Below are 21,678 nucleotides of genomic sequence, written 5' to 3' on the forward strand. Positions count from 1 at the left end.
TGTTTGCTCTGAAATTATTTCAAAAGGGAAGAGAATTTAGGTGAATTTTCCACTGATGGGGTATGGTATTCTTGTACTTATTTAGTGAAGAAGTGGCCAAGAGATGTATATGAATGTTCTGGACAACTATCTCGTTAGTGGTCTGCAGTCTCCTTACCTTCCCAGACTTTAATTCAATTCTAAGAGAAAACATGTGAAGGAAGACGTCCCCTTAGCCTATCCTTTTAAAACCTGATATTTCAAAAAATGATATGGCTGACCAATGTAAGGCAACTCTCATTCCTTTTGAAATGTAATGTCCAATCATACTGTATTATATCTGCATTGAAATGAAAGTCAGAGATTATTAACCTCATTTCTCAGTTCAGCGGACTGCAGTTTGGTGCTGTAAAAATATTTCACTGTCTTAAAGTGAAGCTAGTTTTTTCACCACACCGTATTGGTTCTTCCACCCTGAACTGCAAACAAGTTCTGTCTTCCTTATGTATCCCGTCTGACTGGATACTGTTTGCATGACTATAATCCAAAGATAAAATGTAACTTTATCGTGTTGGGGCTTGGGATCCTTGCCCATTTACGTACCATGCAGAACTTGTATCAGTCTTATGTTGACACTGTTAAATGCCAGGAGCTTAGCGAAAGCAAACCCATTTTGAACTGAAGAGCTCCCAGGCTATGTGTGCGAGTGAGACAGTTTGAGGTAAGTATTCTGCATTTTATGTCATTGTCTTAGGACCGCCTCACCCAGCCTGGTATCCTCCAGATGCTGGCTGGGAAGTATAGGAGTTGTAGTTCAGCACGTCTGGAGAATATCGCTTTCAGAACAGGGGCATTAAGCTTTGTTCTTTGACAACTTTTGATCAGGTTAATATCAGCTGGCTGTAGAATGACATTACTTTTCAAAGATGAATGCAATGACCTTTATAAAGGCTAGAAATATCCAAAGCATAAACATTATGTGATGATCTGTTAATAATAATAATGTAGCCAAGATGGTATGGTAGAATTGTTATCTAATAGCCTGCTTTTTTCTCCGTTTTAAATCTGTTTCTGAAATGAGTAGCAAAGCATGAAAGTGGTTCTTCAATTATGTCTGTATGAGAAAGCTACAGATGCAGGGTCAGGTGAATAGAGTGAAGACAGTTTAGCATTCTCCTCTAAACTTAGTTTGTGTCTCAACATTTTGATGATACAAAGATGAAGCTTATCTTTGAATCCCCCATCAAAATGAAGAAGACACAAATATACTTTCCCAGGTTGTACTGCACAGTGTTTCTTTTGCTCAGTTTGTTGGCTGGGTTCACTTAGTGCACTAAGAAACTGAACAATCAGAATGTGTTGAGCACAATTGGAGGGATTTACATAATGTATTAAACCATAAACCTCTGTTTACAAACCATAACAGCTGGGTGCATTCAACTCATTAAAGCCCAAACTGAATAAACTCCTTTGTGGCTTAGCTTGATATGTGGTTTGAGCTATGAAGACTGGTATCCACAACGCACGCTGGTGAATCACAGTGGTTTACAGCATTTACTGTAAATCAGTGCAGGGATTTATTTTTAATAAAAAAAGCAACCATACTCCAAGTACATATGCTGTTCCAGTCACCATGCAATATTTTGGAGATTCTGTCTTCTTTCTTGTAATTCCAAATATCTGATGTATAGCATCTAAAGGATAAGCTGATGAATTTTGCTGTTGTGGCAAAATTTATCAAATACCAATGAATTTACCATGGAAGGAACTTTTTTGAATTACAGTCCACTTCTTTTGGAAGTGAGGTGCTGAAGCATTTAACTTGATTTTACAGGGTAATGCTGTGATTCGGTCATTCTGGTCTTTGGCACAGTTACCACCAGCTGTCATAGGCCACAGGACGTTGTTTTATTCTGAGTCAGGCCATCAGTTTATTGAGCTGTCAACACTAAGGTACAGACCTTTTCTGTTCTTGGAGATGCTAATGCTCAAACTAAACCTTTGTGCAAAATATGCTCTGTCACAGTGGCTATCTTATTGAAAATGTGTCTTCCTCTGCCACTGTGGGCTTGTCTGGAAGAAGAAAACTCAGTGTTTTTCAGCCAAAATAAAAATATTGCCCCACTGAAACCAGTCTAAACCATATTGTGAATCCAAATAGTTATAGAAAATTAGTAAACTGATTGTCTCTTTAGTTCCTATTCTAATCTCTCTCATGCTCATTAAGGAAGTGAGTGCCCTTTTCTTGAACAGTATTTTTTCCACGTCAGCATTGACAGAAGGTCTGTCCTGCCATTAGGTAATTAAGGAGGCTGCCTGAGGTGGCAAATACATTGCAGGTACTATAAAAAGTAGATTGTGTTGTTACCACAAGGCCTGTTCTACCTTGTGCCCTCCGATGTGATGGAAGAAGCATGTTCTGAAGAAAGATCCGACAGCCAGTCCTGGCAACTTCTGTACCTAGAATGGGGCATTATTTTGTCTTAGGCAGTAAGATGTTGTGATATAGTCCTGACCATTGTGTAGGTTCTCGTGAAACATCTTAAGGTGCCCAAAGTTACAAGCATGGAACTGGGATTCTTATGTAAGACTACTAGGACTGTGATGCTCAGGCAAGGCAAGTCCAAGGCATGTTATTACCTAAAGCAGAGATATCCCCCAGCAACCCCATACGTAAACCAACTAGACTAGCAGCTGAAATCTTATATCAGCAGGAAAGCACCTTTCCCTCTAGTTGAGAGGAGCAAACAATTTAGGATGCTAGGTAAGGAACATTCAGCTTCTAGCGTGGGGCAACTCTGCCTCAGGTACCTGCTTCATTCAGAATGGTAGGTCCATTTGGCTTTGCATAGAAAGTGTGACAACATCCATGCTTCTGTTTACTCAGTTAACTGCTCCTCGTGTACTTAATGCTGTTCTGTTTTTATTGGTGTGATTGAAGCCTACAGACAAAAATCATATCGTGTGAGTCATCCCTTCTACAGTGCAAGAATAATCAGAGGGCATGTTCACAGGGTGACTTGCAGCTGAATACAAGAACAGACTCAGGAGAATCATTGTGTTACAGATCGTGACAAAAATTATGTCTGGGAAGTTAGTTTTGTGGGTAATGGACATGCCAAACCATAACTTGATGGTATAGTCCTCAAATGATAAGTATGACAGGTTTGAAGCATCCGGATCACCCTTGTCTTTTGTTTTGTGAGAAATTATTGTTCGGTATAATTAGGCTTTGTTTCTTTGCTTTTTCATTTTCCAGATCCATGTAAATCTTTTGCAGCAAAAATAGCAGAACATCTTGGAGCATTTTAAGGATTAACTCATTTACTAACAGAAAAGCTTTAATGGATCACAGGATTTTATGCAAATAATACATTCTTTGTTCTTTGGCCCTTGAAAGCGTTTCTATAATAGCATCATAACATGTGAGGGTTGGAAAGGACCTGGGAGATCATCCACTCCAACCTTCTGCCAGGTGCAGAAATCCACCCCTACGGCATCCCTGACAGGTAGCCATCCAGCTTCTGATTAATACCATCAATGAAAGAAATGCCACCATTGTGTTCTATTCTGGAATAGTTTTTGCTACGTCCAACCAAAATCGATTTCTTTGTCATCTAAAGCCATTTCTCTTGTCCCATATTCAACCATTCATTTTCAACATTATTGCCCTTGAGATACTTGTACGCAGTTATCATGTCTCCTCATAGTCTTCTCTTTCCAGGCTAAACCAACCCAGTCTCCAACCATTTCTAACAGGTTTCTTACTCCAAGCCCCATCTTTGTTGTGTTCCTCTGAGTATCTTTTACTTTGTCAATGCCCTTCCTAAAGTGAAGTGCGCAGAATTGGATGTGATATTCCAGGTGCAGTCTGACTAGTGCAGAATAGAAAGTGGCAATAATTTCTCTTGACTCTTGCACTGTATGTCTGTTGATATGGTCTAGCGTTACATTTTCTTCTTTTGCAGCTGCATAATATTATTGACTCATGTTCAGATTGTGATCCACCTAGACACTCAAATCTTTTTCACATGTGCTATTACTCAATATAGTCTCCTCTATTCTATGTGCCTTGGATTTTCCTATTGTTTTTATTTGCCCTTGTTATCCTGCTGGTTTCTGTCCATTGTTCCAGCATGTCAAAATCATTGTTGAATCTTGATCATGTTCTTTAAGGCAGTGTTTCTCAACCTCAGCAACTTTAAGCTGCATGGACTTCAACTTCCAGAATTCCCCAGCCAGCAGTCCATGCAGTTTAAAGTTCCTGAAGGTGAGAAACACTGCTCTAAGGTGTTTGTTATTATCCCTATTTTTGTCTCATCCATAAATCTCTTCATCCAAATAATGTATAAATATGGTGAACAACACAGGGCCCAGACCAGAACTCTGCAATATTCTACTCAACACTTCCAGCTTAATTGGGATCCATTGACATACACTTTTTGGATATGATTTTTCAACCAGCTCTGTATCCATCAAATGTTTGTGTAGTTTGGCCCAAATTTTGCCAATTTATCTACTACAGTCTCATGGAAGACGTTGTAAAATGCTTTGCTGAAGGCAGGATATACTGTGTCCATCACATTCATTCTATCCTTCATTCTACCTAACTGATCATTCTATCCAGAATGGAATGCTGGGTGATTTGGCATGACTTGCTTTGAAAAACCCGTGCTGACTTCCACCAGGCAATGTATTCTTTGACGTGCATACAAACCAACTCCTTAATCATTGTTCCAGAGTTCTGTCCTGTATTAACATTAAGCTGACTGATCTGTAGTTAAGTGGGTCCTTTTCCCCCCCTTTTTGAAGATACTGTATGAACAACATTTACCCTTAAATCTGCTGGGACTCTGCTGATCCTCAGAGAACACTCAAAGGCTCCAATATGACATCCACAAACTCCTTCGAGACTCTCAGATGTAATTGGCCCATCCTGGAGACTTAAATTAATTCATAGTAGACAGGAGCTCTGCTGTGGATCGCTACTCTTTGTTTTGTTGCTGATTCTGCTTAGATCCATTTGAACACACCCCCTATGGGGAGAATGTCAAATGTCAAAGCCAAGTATAAATTGAGGTGCTCTGTTCTTTCCCCATCACCTGTTAGTATCCTACAATCTTCTAGCAGCAGAATTACCCCTTCTTTTTCTTTTTTTCTTTTACCACTGACATAGCCCAGAAAGCAATTTTTGTTACTTTTAGCTTTCCTTGCAAATCTAACTTCCTTTTGCATGTTGGCCTTTCAAACTTTCTTTTTGCAGATGTTAGCTTCTTGCTGGAACACTTCCTTGGTGATTACGTCCATCTTTCATTTCCTATGCATGTCCCTTTTAACTCTGTTGAAGCTGCTTTATGCATCCATTCTGCCAGTTAATAAATATTTTATCCATGGGGTTAAAACACAACACTGGAATAAAAACACAAACTGTTATGGGAGGAATGTATTCACTACTGATTGACAAATGTTGAGGAAAACTTATAACAGCAACAACAATGGGTTTCCCTTCACTGGATGTGTTGAAGTGGAGCCTAAACAGCTGTCTGTCTGGGTTGCTTTAATTGGATAGCTGTACTGAGCAGGGGGGTTGCATTCAGTGACCCAAATTATCCTTTTCAATTCTGGGATTCAGTGATCCCCTTCTGCCATTCAGGAGAGAAGGGCTGCCAGTTTCCATCCAACTGTGCGATGCTTGCTGTTTTATTGGTGGCCACATGGTTGAGCTATTGTGTAACCAATTGTACACCTTCCAATATAAACAAAAATTTTGAAAGCTCCGGATTAGAATAAAATTAGCTAGCCTGCATGAAAAAAAATGGGGCCACTGACCTTTGCTGCTGGGTCTGGGTCAGGTGACAAGGCACTGCTGATCAGTAGGAAACTCCAGCCCTTATTAAAGTTGTGAACAAGCTGTCACACAAGCCAGGCTGAATAGATGAAGTTGCCTAGACATGTTGGGGAGTAAAGGCCTTTCTAACTTTTGGGGTAGCATGCTGAGTGATGTATTCTAAGAAATAGGTGGGATTAGAAAAGAAGAGAGTGTGCTCAAATTTCATTGTTTGTTGTTTACATTTAAATAAAATTGACTGTGAATATGTATAATACCTGTATAATACCTGTATAATAATCTCCCCCTTGGTTCCATTAAAAAAATAGAAATGTAAAAGTTGGCGAGAACTTCTGAAGGGTCTGTGGAAACTTCATCAGCTTTTAAGGGTCAGGTTGTATAGCCTTGTCCTGGGGATTCAGTAGAGTCTTTTCTTTATATTATTTCATTTTCTGAAGTGCTGCTCAGTTTTTGAGACAAAGTTTGACATATTCTGCATATGGTGAGGTCTCCATAGCTTGAGGTTCTCTGCATGTGTGGAAACTATCCAGCAATGATAGTCTTAACACCTCCAAAGAGTACCAGAAAAGCAGGCTGCTTTGAGACGTTTGAAGAGGCTGACCAGGATTTGCAGTCAGATGACTAGTAATATTCAAAGATGTACCTTTTCAAATATAGCATCTCCTACAATTTCTCTTGCTTTCCAAGCTGGATTGGCCATATGCCCTAACTTCTCTATTTCAAAGGCTTCCAGAAGAACAGTTCCGTATTCTGCATTCTCTATTTTGAAACAGCTTACTGGTCACGATCTATTTGAAAGGTCAAACCATAAGAAAGAAAGAAAGCAAGCAAGCAGAGGGATCATTATCAGTTAGCAGCTGGATACTAATGGGACAATTAGATATTGTGACTTTTTTAAAAAAAAAGTTTTGGGGAGGGGTGTTAAATGGCACAATGGCATGTGGTGCCTGAAAAGCTGAAGCAGCATCAGGGCTAAGATATTGCAGATGTGACAGTGGCATCAGCAAAGAGATCAAGCCGGCCTGGAAAGCAGCAATTTTGTATGTAAAATGTGCAGTGAATAGGTTAATCAAGAAATCATCATCATTATAGTCTAACCTATACATCAGTGTTTCTCAACCTTGGGAACTTGAAGATGCGTGGACTTCAACTCCCAGAATTCCCCAGCCAGCGTTGCTGCCTGGGGAATTCTGGGAGTTGAAGTCCACGCATCTTCAAGTTCCCAAGGTTGAGAAACACTGCTCTACATCTTAGAACAGGTCTGCTTGATGGTATCTACAGTGATGATAGAGAAGTGCACATGCTGTAGTTTGCCAGAAATTTGCTCTTTTCAGTCCATCTTTTCACACCACCATCTAATTGCTAGATTGTGTTGTTTGTATACACCTGTCTGGATATTAATGTAAGGTATAATGGAAAGTGATGCTAACTTGTTAAAATAAATGTTAAAGGCCACAGTAAAATAGATGCCCACAATAATTTTCAGAGAGGTTGTCTAGACTGGGGGTGATTACAGAACATGTTAAGAGTTCTGACTCTTATTTTGCTTTGTTTTTTATTGCACTATCATATCCCAGAAGTGGGAAATAGGAACGTGATAATTCATTTTGCTTTACTGGGAGCAAACTGCTTTCAGAATTATCTTTGTTGTTCCTGTGTTAAAGCTTTTGAATCCTGTGTGATTTCTTTATATTCCATAAGGACCCTCTCTTTGGCCTATTATGTTAGGTTACTTTGAATTTCCCAAAGGATTAGGAGGTGAACCAAAACGTGCTTCACACCTTCTAAGGCATTTCATTAATGCTAGACTAGGAAGCTGATTAGTTAACCGTGGAGAAGAGATAAAACAATAATCTTGTTCAGTTTATATCTGAAGTCAGCAGTAGAAGAGGAAAATGGAGAGAATAGTTTTCTTTTTAGAATAGAGAAAACAGAAACTTCCATGAGCCTTTATTGCCAAAGCTAGCTTATCACAAAGAGAATTTTCTCTTTGTTTGTGTTACTAAATGGGCTCAGTGATGAAAATTAAGATCTTTTCTCCTCTATATCCCCCTTTTACTCAAACCAAGTTTTTAAAATTCTAGGAATTTTAAAATTCCTAAGCACATTTTGTTTTGGTTCTGTTCATTAAGCACTTTCTGTATAAAATACAAATTAATCTGTAGAAATTACTGTGGAAGACTGTCCTCTGATTGAAAGTCCAGTTTTAAGATAATGGAAGTTGCCATTTACAAATAGCACCAAGTAGATAGATGAAGCTGGCATAGTCTGTTCCACCATGTTTTTCAAAGAAGCATAAGAATACAATGAAATTCTTTTGGTTGGAGAATGGAGTTGTACTGATGGAGATGGCCAAGAGGTATGTGTGACTACCTGCTGTTATACCCAATCTATCTATCATCCAGTCATTTCTCTGGTAATCTATCCTTCAATTGCCCAGGAATATTCTTTCCCTGCAAAAGAGGTCATTGTTTTTTTGTGTGTGTGTCATATTTTTATAATTTATTTTGATTGCATTTAAACTTCTCATGCTTTGACAGCACCAGGGAATTCCTGGGATTTTTGAAACCTGGAAATGATGGGAAAATGGGTAATAAAAAGAAAAAACACACAACATTTTTGGCTATCTTGCAGCAGTAAGGTAAATTCTGAAACGTCATAGAAATAAATTCAGTAGAAAACCCAAAGTACTCTAGAAATGGAGCACAGAAATGAAATCTGTATGCAAATTTTGGAAAAACTGAAAGATCCATTTCAACACAATCTTATTTATTAATTTCACTAACTCTTACCTAACTGTCTAGACAATTATTTGACTTGTTTACACATTGGCTAAGTTGTGATTTATTTTACTGTGGATAGACCATAATTGATTGGGTTTACATTATCTGCTAAGCATAATCCCTGCTTTACAAATTGTGGAGGCTGGATTCATGCAACAGCCTAAGTCATACATTGAATGCAAATACACATTGGAGTCATACAATGTGCTAAGCTAAAACTTGCATAGACACATGACAGGTTAATGGATTTGTGAACTTAGCTTTGTGTGCCTCAGCTGAGATGCAAAGTTGAGGATCTTGATTGTGGAGAATAAGTGGCATTCCTGAAATAGCATGAGGGAAAAAAATGGCTTGGTCTTGGTTTGGGAAGTTTCTAGGAAATACTGGAGGAAAAGATGTGAAGAACAGAGTAGGAACTGAGAGAGAATTGCAAGGGGTTAGTGAAAAAAATGCAGGAATACATGAGCATGAAAGAGAGCAAAATTTGTGGATCCTTGTAGTGTCAGGTTGGGGGTATGCAAGTATTTGTGCAAATTGGACTTAAATCAATAAATTTTGGAAGGACACATGACTGTGGAGATACTAGGATTCTCCTGAACTGGAGGTCATTCTGTAAATCCTTCATTACTGTTGCTTATTTAGTACTAGTTGGAGAAAGAATTACAATCAAATGCCTAATGCATATGTAGAAAATCAAATAAGTTGGTATTTTTTGAGTATAACCACTTTGATTTACTATGTAATTCTTTATTCATGATTTTCTGTTTTGCTTTTAATAACTATAAGTAGCACCTAAAAGAATGTATTCATGTATTCTGTGTTTTAGCAGCTGTAGTAAAGGCAATTTTGGATTCTTTTGTCTGTTTTTTTAAAGAAGTTAGAAGGAAAACACATCCACCTATGTGACATGCTTGCTTACAGTTCTTCAAATGTACATAAAATTGCAAGCAGAAAACTGGCTGCTGGTAGTTTGTTTTGCTGGAAACCAAAGAGCTTCTGAATATTAAAATAAGAATCTGTCTTGGTGCCAAATGGTTGAAGGCTAATGGTGTGTGTCCATCATGTCTAAGAGATTTGTAAAGGTGGGTGCAATGCAATGATAGTAATTGTTTGTTTGCTGGAGAACTGGCTGGCTACTCTCTGAATATAGTTAATGTATGTACGCAGGGACTGGTTAGCTTCTAGGAATCAAATGGTCTGTAGGGAAGTTAATTTCAAACCAGAAACTTTCTTAGACTCCCTGCACTTGCATGCTACAATGATATCATCTGATCTTGAAATGGATGTGTGGGAATGATCCAGCTCTTTGGGCTAATCTTATTCCCTACCTCTGGTCTACTTTGCTTTCCTCCTATTTTCCTTGGTCTCCTTATTTCCTATCCCAGGATTTACAGATTCCAGAAACTTGGCTATGCTTGCTGGGACTGGTGGGAGTTGAAGCTGTAGCCTCAACCTTGTCTTTATGAGGAGGATTAATTAACTGGCAATAATTTTTATATGTGAGTGCTGAGGAAGGTCAGCTTGTACAAAACTGCTGCCTCTTCTGTGCATATTTCCTCAGAGAATCTTGACCTTTCCCTTGTCTGGTCCTTATAATGTCTCCAAGCATAAAAAAGATCTAATCTTAATACTATTGGGCTACAACCCTGTGTTCTTATGTGAGAATAAAACCCATTAATCATAGAGGGACTTACCTTTGAAAAAACATGCATGGGATATGCTAACTATATTCCATTATGATTTATAAACCAACTAAGAACTCAAGAAGAGTCTTGATTAGGGTTACAGATGCATTCAGAAGAGCCAAGGGTTAGGGTTACAGATGCATTCAGAAGTCAGAATCGTGGACAGGAGGGTGATAGCTGTCCCCCACTGTTGCACCCTAGCAGCTGATACTCATCCCATGCTACCTGTGATTCTCAGGACAAAAAACAGCCATCAGGAACAGCTATTGGTAGCCTGATCTTCCATGAATTTGTTCAGTCCCCCTTGAAAACCATCTAATTGATTAAAACCATCTGATGATCTAAAATCATCACCACATCATGGCAACAAATTCTATAGTTTAACTATGCATTGTTGAATTTTTCAGTGAGATTTGCATGGTAACATCTATCAAAGTAATTTTTAAACATTAGAACAGATAACACAAAGTTGTGAACAATGTAAAATGAACACAAATATTGTCTATTTGTACAAACTGTCCTAGCCAGCCCTACCATTAGGCAATTGCCTTAGGTGACAGTAGCAGCCTAAAGTCTGTTCTTTGTGGGTCTCCAATCATTCATGTCTCTAGTCTCCAGTTATGTGGTATCATGGGTCATTTCTTGTACCCCTAAGCCAACAGCTGCCTCTGTGCACAGTGTAAGATTCTGTCCCACAGCCAGTGTGGAAGCAATATTAGCTGCCAGTCCAGTTGGCTTTTAGACAAAGAATAGAGATTGGAACCATCTTGGCCTTTGCCTTATGCAGCGCAATGTCCCAGCCATCTTGAACATTAACAACCCTATTAAAAATAAAGCCAACTTCCATAAACAAATACAAATTCATTTCATTTATCTTTGGTGAACAAGTGGCTTGTACTAATTTCTGGGAATCCAGGGAAGGTTTTTGTGCCAGCACCAACAGAAAGTAGCTCTGGATATAAAATGACAATGCAAGGAATTCTGATTAAACATTTCTCTGGAGTTGTTTCATTGCAAGCTTTTGTGTTGCCTGAATTGACCCTCTGAGCCTCACTTGCTGCTTGCCAAGGTGGATGATAAAAAGTAGCGACTGCTAAAGTACAGGATGGCTTGGAGCAAATGAAATCTCTGCTTGCTTCAGGCTGCACCAGTGGAGGTGTTAGGTGTTCATGCTGGCAGTTATTATTTGTTCCAGCCTCATGTCTTCCAGGGAAGCAGGCACTGCTAGGTTGCAAAAAGTGTTCCATTAATTTCCCTTGCTAGCAATATTCCGCAGGGTTAAACAGGAATGTGATGCTGGTGCCTGCCTATTCTTGGTGGACAGGCATGGGGATGTAAAAATTTAACACATCATTTTTCTCTATTTTCCAGGGCCCAGATGGAAATAGAATGCATAAGTTATGGCAATCAATCATAAAACAAAATAAACTGTTAGCTAAACCCTAACCACATTAGACTTAATGCAATGTGTGAACCCAGCTAAAGTACTGCAAATTTGTATTACCTTCCTCAATGTCTTTTAATAAACAAGACACACACACACAAACCAATCGGGGTCAGTATGACTCTCAAATGTGTAAAAATTACGTCGCCACATTTCTTAAATGTTAATATACTTGTTAATAAAATGAGGTAAAATGCCCTTTTTTTTAAATGGGGTGACTATAGGGGCCGTTGTCTTGGGCCTAAACACAAGTAGGAGGGAAGGACCCATCCAAAGTCTGTTCAGTAATTGAAAGACAGAAAAACTAATCAGTGAAAGGCAGTAAAACTAAGTTGGTTAAAGAATAAGCCCAAGAGTTATTTAAATATTTTGGATGTTTTCTGGGTCATTGACTTGGGTGGACAAAAACAACTGAGGAGAAACTATACATAAACAGAATGCAACCATCAACACCATCAACAGCTGCCCCCAGGGCCCTTGTCTAAACTCTTGTGTAATATTCTTCCAACCCAATGGAAGTTCATACAGAAATATTTCAAGGGGCTCAGGGCTCTCTTTGTCAACAGGATAATGAAAACAGAACAGAATGAGACCAAATATGCTGTGGGGGGAGAAATTGGATGCAGGAAGATTGCACTGAAAATGGGCCAAATTAAGACAGGAGCTACAAATGGGGGGGGGGGGATCCAGGAATGCCCCCCCTTCTATTCTTAAGGTCCTGTGCTCCTCTTCCTTCCTTCCTAGTGATGTGACCCAAAGCATAATTGTGGTCGGTTGGTCGGTCTGTCTGTCTATCTTGTTTTTTCAAGACAACTATTTACCTGAAGATGAAGGAAGGGGAGATATAGTACATTTCAAGTTACCCCTTAACCTTTTCCTAGCTCTGTTCCCTTCCTTTGTCCATTTTATCATGGATGAGGAACATGAGCACAGAAGCTTGTACAGAAATGCAACAGAATTTTTGATATAAATACACCTGCTATTCACTTAATTTTCAAACTACATTAGGTTCTTGCAGACTTGAGCAATGATTTCCTTTCTTGGTAAGACACGAGAAATGCCAAATGTTGGTAGTGGGTTGTAGAATTAAACTGAAATGTGGTTGAGATGCCTTTTTTCAGTGACAAAAAGCGTAGCACAAATTTCAGGAAAGTAAGAAGCTTGTTTCCTAGGTTCAACCTCCTTCCCCCCACCCTAGAATTGGGAAATTATAGGGAACATCAGTTTTGTTTTATTTATCCCATAAAAGCAATATCAAACTCCAAGTTATTACCCACAGTAAATGACAATTTATTTTGGATTGATGACATGGTGATAACAAATATAAATGGAGTTTCTTTGTAACAAAGTTGGAGGTCAGTGCAACAGAGATCACGTTGTTTCTTGCTTATTTCTTTCCATTTAAGTATCAGTGGAATGAATATTGAGATTTATTTGTGAGTAAAGAATAACCCAGTTCTTGCATTTTTATAAGGCATGACAAATTTAATTTTCCCTCATTACAAATCCTGTTTAATGCAAATAATTAATCTGATATGGTTATTTTTAATTAAATCTAGACTATTAGATACAATGAAAATCTGTTTCCACTCTCCCTTTACTTATCTATAACAAAACTGGGCTTTAACAATTTCTTATTCAGACACAATTAGAGCTACAGGCAAAATCTCTGATTGTGCATAATTAATGTATCCAAATACTATTTGGGTATTTGCCTAAATATATGAAGAATTAAAATTTGGTAGAGGCTAGTCACGTACACTGGTTGTACTTCTTACATCCATCTTGCTCCTTGCTCTTCTTAATTTTTCATGTTGAGCAAAGAGCTTTGAGGGAAAGCTTTACTTATATTCACTTGAAAGTGTACACAACATTTTTCATGATTCAGAGCTAATAAAGCAGGGCCTTAGATCAAGCTATATTTGCATTCAAGCTATATTTGCTTTCAGGCAAACATTGAGTTCAGTTTCCTTCAGATCTTTTTGTTCAGGGACAGTATGAAGACAGAGGAGATGGAGCCAGAGAACTCCCTTGTTTTATGTTTGCTTTGTTGTTTAGATTGCCATCCTGTAGTTTATTTATAGTTACTTTTGTACTTGTCCCGGTTATTTTTTTAAATTTATGTTACTAGTTGTAGTAACTCATTGTAGGCTGCCCAGAGTCAGTTGGAGTCAGGCAGCATCCACACTGAATAAATAAAAAAATAAAATAAAACAGAGTACATGCCCCTATCCTCTTCTCAGTCTGCCTGAACAGGGCTCCAGACAGCCACTTTCGAATGGGCTCATAATCCTTGAGTCCACCAGAAGGTAAAGGGTTAATTATGTGTAAATCTTCCATCTGCAAATACATGAATGTTATGGCATGGAGCTGGGCAGAGGGCACTGACTTACCGGGCTGGTCTTTCCGTTTGGCAGAGTAAGGTGACTACCTCAGCCAAGTGAATTTAAGCATCACTAAAGGGCTGCAGATAGTTGGTTTTTAATATCATTTTTTTAACTTGTGGGAAATCCTACATCAAGAGTCAGTATAACTTGGTTGACCTTGGTTACTCTATAACTTGACTGGACTTACTTCTCTGCTTCATTTAGGAAAAAAACCTCTTGGCTTTTGCTTGAGAATGTAGGATAAACGTTATTTTGAAAGAGTGAACAGTTTTTCCAAAACTAACCTGCAGAGGCCTTTAAGCTTATCTTCTGTAGTGCCTTAAATGATGGCCTGTCTTGTTGATTGACAGACTATGACTTTTCATGATGGACAGAATATCATAAAACCTACTGTTAAAGTGAAGCAAAAGATAGCACGTCCTTCAGCTGTGGGGAATCATGAGTCTTCAGATGCTGCTAGGACTATGGCTATGCTGTCTTGGTCATCTAGGACACCTAGAAGTTGTAGTTTAGCAACAGGTAGAGTGAATATATCCTGAGATATTTGGTGATGAACAAGAGGTTTGAAAGAAAAGCATTTAAAAATGTAAGTGTGATATTTTGGACAGCACTCAGAATACACAGCAATGCCTCTATTCCATTATCAAATATTTTAAGAATAAATAGTATTCTCTTCAGCCCCTTAGTTCAAGATGATACATCAGCTGCCAGAATTTCCTTTCTGGTCTTTCAGATTTCATTTCTGTGACTTGAGTAATCTGCATTATGACTGTGTTTCTGTAATCAAGGATGAATAAACTATAAGGCTGAGTAATTTGCTGAGCAGTGGATGGGGAGAGTTAGAATTGTAAGATTATTTGAGTTATCCAGACATTGCCTTACAACAGATATGTAACCTCCATTATAGGAAGTTTCATATCCAATGAGACTGTCTATGGTTCATGAAGCTTTTACATGGAGGTGTTCTTTTGGGCCTGTTACCAAAATGCTATAGACTGAGGCTGTATCTTTCTGCCTACAAAGCTTGTACTGTCTCAGAGAACCACATGACCTCACATCTTGCATCATTTAGAGGATGTGTTAGGAAGGTACATACAAGGATGATTGGAAACTGGAGGGCCACTGCCACAAACACCACAGGTGTCTTATCACTTTATCCTCTGTGCTTGTGATGGAATGGTTTGGTGAAGGCCGCACTCGGGGAGATAAGCATTTCCTTAGCCCCCAGAGTGAGTGTGGGAAGGTGAAGAGGATGAGACTGGCACCACCCTAAGGAATTCACAGTGTTTGCTTGCTGGCTTGGGAAGTTTAGATTCAGTCTGGCGAGATTCTTTCTTGTAGGTGGAAGCTAATAAAGGCTATAGAACTGTATCTGTACTGTCTCGTGGAGTTCTTTGGGCTGAACCTGACATCAATCTCGCCAGACTGAATCTAAACTTATTTGACAATGAAAAGACAAACAGAAGTAGCAGCAAATGAAAGTCTGTTAGGAGGCTGTACATGATGATAATCACCTCTTTATTTGATAGAGTTTTTTAGAGCAGAGACTCAGTATAAGTTTTGAACTTAGGGTAAAGTCCATTTGGATGAAGACAACCTAACTTCAAGTCATATAGGACTTTTGAGTTTGTTCTTTTTTTTTTTTGGAAAAAAAAAGGGGGGATTCCCTTTTGAAATTTCTTTAAAATCAGCTTTGTTTTCAAATGGTGATGGCACAATACAAGAAGGTTGCAAAATAGGAGTGGTGAAAAGTACTGCAGTCTGTCGGCACTTTAGATTGGATCCTAAAATGAAACAGGAGCAGTTGATCATACACGAGTGTAATGCAGCCAAGCTAAATTAAATTGTATTCTGAATGAGATGAACTGAGTGATACTCGCTTGCTGTGCACTACAATAGTGCACTTTATGTTACAGCTGGGTTTACCTACTAGACACATGTATTGATTTATAGCCTGATTGGAAAACATACAGTGCTGAGCATTCCTTTTGACTTTTCCTAGTTTAGACTATTGTTGTGGAACGTGCTGGCAGCCTCAGAATGCAACCTTGCGCTTCATATGTCTTGCCATGTCGAAAGGAAGAAATGTTTATAAATTAATATGTCATCATCATCAAGGACAATTTGTTCCAAGTGATCTGGCTATTGTAAATAAGAAAGGCATAGTTCTGGAAGAAGGCAGGAGAAAGAAACTTATTGTTCAGTGCTACTGCCCTTTTTCTTGACATTCTCCTGTTTCATCTGTTTCAGTAGGCAAACCAATCATTCTCTTTTCAGAAATTATCCATAGGACTATAGTAACTATGTATTCAAGTATATACATTTAGCCAGAGATAACAATACCAGGAAGAGATGAGGGTCAGGTGTCCACCTTCCACTATATTGTTTGGTCTTTGAAGAATGTCTTCTCAAATCTGTTTTATTGTATTGTTGTTGGGTGCAAGAGCTGTGTGCCCAGGAGCACACCCAAGTTGCAGATCTTCTCTTTCAATAGTAGTGACTCATGATCAAGAATTAACACTGTGGCAGAGAGTCATGATGGATAAACAGTAGCTCTGCCTTTCTTGGGTTCAACATTAATGTGTTCTGTCCCATCCAGAACCTCACAGCCTCTGGCACCCAGGCAAAATTTTAGCAGCATGGTCTGGGATTGTGATGTAAAGCTGGGTACCATCAGCATACTGATATTATCTGTCAGCCCTTCAAAGTAGGCAAGATCAGGGAACAGGATTTAATATGGTTAGGGTATTGTAACGGAATCCTGAAAGCCTGTCAAAGGTCCTCTCTCCGTCAGCTTATATTGAACACAATCAAGGTGGTGTTGCTTTGAATTTCTTTTTCATACTTTCTACTTTCCCAGGACTCAAGTCCCCCCCCCCCCCTTTGGTAATGGCTCAGCATAGTCCTCTTCCTTCTCTGGATCAAACTAACATTCCATCACATATTGAACATCCAACTGTCAATTGACCTCCTCCAGCAGCTTCATGTGGATATTAAAAATGGAGAAAAGAATACTGAACCCTGAGATGTTCTACAGAGGAGTAACTGAGGAAAAAGCACAACCACTGCAGTGCAGTGACTCCTAACCCTGGTCACATATATGCTCTCATGACAGATAAGTGCTACCCTTCCTCTCCTGGCCCTGAGGTTGGTGCAGGATCCAAAACCTTGAAGAACAGATTTCAGATAGGATGACAGGTCTTGGTTATACACAGCAGGTCTACCTGTTTGTCCATCATCAAGTCATGGATGGATGAGGTCTTGTTACAAACAAACCTGGCATTGGCCAGAAACATCTTGAGTCCAGGGATACTGACAATCTGACCACCAGGGCCCTGGAATGAGTTTCTAAGTCAGAAGTGCATATTGTCACTAGATTGGAGTTGTCCCTTTCCCTCCAACTGGGATTAATTTAGAAGAACCCTAATGTATCCATCTATCTAATCCAGCACCTTGTGTCACACAGGACATGAGACTACTAGTCATCTTTCATGATTACTCCCTTTAACTGGTATTCAGGGCATAACATCTTTAATGCTGGAGGCAGTATATACCTATGAAGATTAGTAACCATTTGTAGCCCTATTATCCACATGGCTTAGTTCTGAATAGAGATATATAAGATCACATGAGGTTTTCATCCTGTTTTGCCAAGCTTCAATAACCATGTAAGAGGGGAAAAAAAAGAGGATTTTTTTTTCTTTTTGTCAGAGTGTTGAAAAGTAATGAGCAGTGCTTGCATATAAACATAAATTGCCCACCAATCAGTCCCATTATGCAGTGGAGGCAACAGAGTATGATTTTAAAAATGAATTATGTATCTCAGATATGACTCAAAGAAGGAGTTGGATTCTGGCAGATATTTTTATCAAGTGTTAGTTATCATGTAATTAAAATAAAGATTTAAAGAATAGTCCAGCATATAAACTCAAGGAAGGGGTGATTGTGTATAATTTAGCCAAGAAGACAGTATAAGATTGTTTAAAAATCCAAGGGACCAGTTCTGTCTAAAAGATTGGGACTGGTGAGTAGTGTAGGCAGCCTTGGTGTTAGTGTAGCTCTTATGGGTCTTTTTGGGAAAGAAATTTGCAAAAACTGAGTTTTTTTTCTTCCAAGATGTTTACAGTATCTCAGCATGCACCTTTTTCAGTGTGAAAAGAGCTCATAAATTCTATACGAATCTCTAATCAGCTTTCAGCAGGAGTGTATCAGCTTTCCTCCTTGAATGTTGACTCTACCCTTACAGAACTGAACCAACTAGATTGTAGGAAATCACACTGGCAGGTGCTGCAGATGAGCCATGGGACCAGAGATGCTTAAAAAATACACCCAAACCAAGAAGACTCTATTGCTCAAACAGAAGCCTTTTATAATCCTTCCTGTCCAGGTAAATACCATGACTAGCCAGAGATGTTGGGGCCCAACCCATAGCCAGGGAGGTGTTCCAAGTTATTGCATCTTCTGTTAACTCATCAGACATGAGAGTCTAGTCTTCATGGGTCTAGTCTTACTCATTTGTGACCCTAGGCTATTTTTCCTCCTACAGCCCATATTGTTTTGTAGTTCTGCATCATCTTATTTCCTGAGTCCTGACTTCATTCCTTTCCCGGCTCAGTTTATTCTCTTTCTCATTGCTCTTTCAGTTCAGCCTGCTATTCCGACTGCCCTTGGTGCCCTTTCACAGATTCTAATTTCTAGGCAGGCTTTTGCTCAGCCACATCTCAATTAAGCCTTGCCTGAAAAGAAGCAGTGGGTGAGTCAAGGGGCAGGGGAGAATGGCTCTATTCCTCCCTAACTCTCATTTAGATTCAAGGACACAGTGAATTTTTCTAATTTTTACACTCATATTCAAAGTAAAACTTATGGCATCAAAAATGAGAAGATGGGAAGAAGAGCCAGAACCAGATATTGTAAACTGGTATACTTTAAGGGATATACAGTAGTAGGCAGTGGCACTCATGGAGATGGACGAGTTTGCCTTCTCTTACGTGGGATTTTTACTTTTTTGTGTTTCTATCATGTTTATGAAACAAGAATGAAATGTGACTTTATTGTTTTGGGTTTTGTTACAAATGATTAATTGAATGAAATTCTCAGCTAACCCACAGAATGGGATGGAGAAATGCTTTGATAATTTCCTGTTCCCATAAATCTCCCTTCAAATGACCTGCTGACTCTTTGACTAGCTAATTTGCTGGTCTCGTGTAAGCCCAGCAAAATGGTGCAGCGTTTGCTCTTTGGATCATTATAGCTGGGAACACCCTAAAGGCAGAGTCCCTACTGAAATCAGTTCTCCAATTTCTTACCTCCAATTTCCTTCCCCTACAAAAGACACTCTTCTTTGTGTGTATATGTGTTTTTACCTAATTTTCATTCCCCCACATTCTTTGGCATTCCTTTACAACCTTTGTGAGGTTTTTGAGCTGACTTTATTGGACTATAAAGGACTTTAATAAAATCCTTTATTAGGATTTTTTTTCTTTTTTAAAAAAGGTACTATTTGTCCAACGTTTCAGCCTCCAGGTGCCCGATCTGAAACAGCCCAAGAAAAAAGTTCCCACGTAATGTCTTAAAGCCGGGAGGTAGCTGAAATGGATGAAACAGAGCATTCACATGAAACTCTCAGTTACTTGATAGCTGAGATAAGTGCAAGAACTCTGAATTCAATCATGGGAACATCAGTGGAATTTTCTTTTCCTTTGAATAAAAGCAGCCTATCAAATAGATTGCAAAAAGTACAATATTCACAAGAGGTTTTTGGTATATTATTGTCATGGCACGTGGGAGTGACCTTGGGAGACAGGGCAACGAGCTGCACAAAGGAACATCAGTTAAAAGGCAGCTTAGTCTGCAGCAGGAATGTGGGTGGGGCAAGAGGCTCGGGTTTGGGCTGTAAAGGGGACTGGGTGGGAGGGGGAGAGAGAAGTACTTTCAGACTTGCAAGGTTCTGTTAACATAATGTTACAATAAAGTCAAATTACTCATCTGGTTGTGTTTCCTACCTTGTAGGGCTGACAATTATTATGTCACATTCCTGCCTTTAGCTAGCAAAGCTTATCCAGTTCTTTTTATTTTCATGCATGTGAGTATCTAAACCTGCATCAGTCTTTCTTACTACTAAATGCACATGTTTATCTGATAGGAAAAGGAGGGTTTTCTGCCACATAAAGAATTACCTGTACATGGAGAGATTCTTCCCCTTGCATTTGCTGATAAAAATAGGAGAAGCTGCTGAAAGTAAAGGAACGGCAGGAAATGCAAATGTCTGCAAGTATTCCTGCTGAAAATTATGAATGCCTTTGAAGATTGCCCTAAAGATTAATTGTTGCTGCTTGAGAGGTGTAAAGAGTTTCACCCAGGGCTTGTCAGTTAATCTCTCTCTCTAGGAATTCAATCCATACTCAGGTGCTGGTAGCAAAGAATCAGGGAAGAAGCTCAGACAGTTAAGCTGCTTTTATTGCAGATACAAGATGCCCTAATAATGAGGAAGATTAGGTATTGCAGAATCAAGGAATCAGCCCTCTATTTATAATAGACCCAGAGAAAATCTTGCTTTTCCTTCTCAGGCCCTTACTTGAAAGCTTTCTTTCTTTTTCTTTTTATAATAACTTTATTAAATTAAAAAAACCCAGAAAGATAAAAACTAACAAGATCAAGAAAGAGAATAGAAGAAAAGAAAGAATAAAGAGAAATAAAGCAAAAGTGCAGAAAAAGAAAAAAAGCAGAAATACAAAAAAATGACTTCTGACTTTTTACAGCATTTATCAGTAAAACATACATTAAACTCTTCTTCTAAGATTTCAACTAAACATCCATTTTTCTGTAATCTATTAATTTTACTAACCAAATCCATATATCATAAATTCATTTTTTTCTGTTTCCCACAAAAAGTCCAAAAGGGGCTTCCAATTAGCATTAAAATTTTTGTTGTTGTTGTTGTTCAGTCGTTAAGTCATGTCCGACTCTTCGTGACCCCATGAACCATATTGCGCCAGGCCTTCCTGTCCTTCACTGCCTCCCTGAGTTTGCTCAGTTTCATGGTCATTGCTTCAGTGATGCTATCTAACCATCTCATCCTCTGCTGTCCTCTTCTCCTTTTGCATTCAATCTTTCCCAGCAAGCATTAAAATTATCCAATGTCTTTTCTCTAATCAAAGCTGTCAATCTCCATCAACATTACAATCCATTCTTCCATCATAGGTAGTATTGAGTCTTTCCACCTTTGAGCATGGTTGCCATTATAAAAAGCTCCAAAGATTGAAAATGTAGAGCTGAGAAAGAGAAAAAGGAAGGGGGGGAACCCCCAAATCCACTTTAGAGCTGTAATTGCAAGCACCTGCCAGCAGGTGTCTCTGCTGAAAGTGAGCTCCACTGCAAAAAAGAGGGGGGAACCCCCCCAAGAATGTAATTACAAGCAATTGCCAGTAGGTGTCTCCATTAAAAATAAACTCAGCTAAAAAAAGGCTAGACTGATCACTGTGTTCTTTTGATATGATCCCAGCCAGTTGTCAGGTCAATTACAAGAAAACAAAAAGCATTCCCATGGAAGAAT

At 38.9% G+C, this 21,678-nt stretch overlaps 1 protein-coding gene across 1 annotated transcript in view; it reads left to right on the forward strand.

Annotated features, from left to right (window-relative positions):
• Positions 1–668: 668 nt before the first annotated feature.
• PDE4D (phosphodiesterase 4D) overlaps positions 669–21,678 on the forward strand; it is a 679,443-nt gene continuing 658,433 nt past the window's right edge. Inside the window, exon 1 of the mRNA XM_088152876.1 lies at positions 669–700. The gene's annotated coding sequence lies outside the window, so the exon portion shown is untranslated. The remainder of the gene's footprint in view (positions 701–21,678) is intronic.

The sequence above is a fragment of the Python bivittatus genome, unplaced genomic scaffold, assembly GCF_059951505.1.
Source record: "Python bivittatus isolate LINGU-HERP-01145 unplaced genomic scaffold, Pbiv_v1 ctg000570_np1212, whole genome shotgun sequence".
Taxonomy (NCBI): Eukaryota; Metazoa; Chordata; class Lepidosauria; order Squamata; family Pythonidae; genus Python; species Python bivittatus.